Source organism: Nestor notabilis, unplaced genomic scaffold, assembly GCF_000696875.1.
Source record: "Nestor notabilis isolate BGI_N333 unplaced genomic scaffold, ASM69687v1 scaffold4428, whole genome shotgun sequence".
Classification (NCBI taxonomy): Eukaryota; Metazoa; Chordata; class Aves; order Psittaciformes; family Psittacidae; genus Nestor; species Nestor notabilis.
Window position 1 is genome coordinate 22,727 of NW_009938617.1, and position 796 is coordinate 23,522.

General features: G+C 44.8%; 1 protein-coding gene across 3 annotated transcripts in view; it reads left to right on the top strand.

Annotated features, from left to right (window-relative positions):
• Positions 1–796, top strand: part of MAEA (macrophage erythroblast attacher) — a 35,999-nt gene that overhangs the window by 8,590 nt on the left and 26,613 nt on the right. The gene's annotated exons all lie outside the window — the stretch shown is intronic.

The following is a 796-nucleotide window of genomic DNA, read 5'->3' on the forward strand; positions in this document are numbered from 1 at the left end:
CCGGGAGCACACTCCCCAAAGCCACATCCACCCTTGCCTTGAACACTGCCAGGGATGGGGCAGCCACAGCTTCTCTGGGCACCCTGTGCCAGTACCTCAGCACCCTCACAGGGGAGAATGTTTTCCTAACATCCAATCTATGTCTCCCCTCTTTCAGTTTAAAGCCATTCCCCCTTGTCCTATCCTTACATGTCATTATAAAAAGTCCCTCTCCAGATTTCTTGTAGGCCCCTTTAGGTACAGCAAGATTGTTATAATGTCTTGGATTGTAAATTCTTGGCCCTTGAATCTTTAAGCTTTTTTAATACTGATTCCAGAAGGCATGAAACTGTTGTGGTTTAAATCTTTATCCTATGAAGATGCTGAGAGTGTAGTTGTGACCCATGTGCTTTGCCTTTCTTTGACACAGTTCAATCTCTCTGGGCTAGTCAAGAGATTTCTGTTACTGATGTCAAATTACAGCATATGTACGTGTTCTGTCATGGACAACGAGCATATTTCATGTGTCTTTCTTGCTCCTTGGCTGCTTTACTGCTCTGATCCTGCTCAACCAGCAGAGATTTCAGTAAATACCAAGGAAACAGCTAGTAGAGGTTGGATAGAAGGGAGAGGGACAGTGGGTTACAAACTGTTAACAAGAAATAGTCCTGAAGAAATTCACTGAAGAGGCTACTATGCCTCGCTGAATCAAAAACCCAAGGCAATTTTTCTGGGATAACTGCAGCTGAATGGGCAGCAGCTCTTCCACTTCTGGTAGATGTTTCCCTCTGTTTGGAGCAGGAGCTCATCTCCTGCT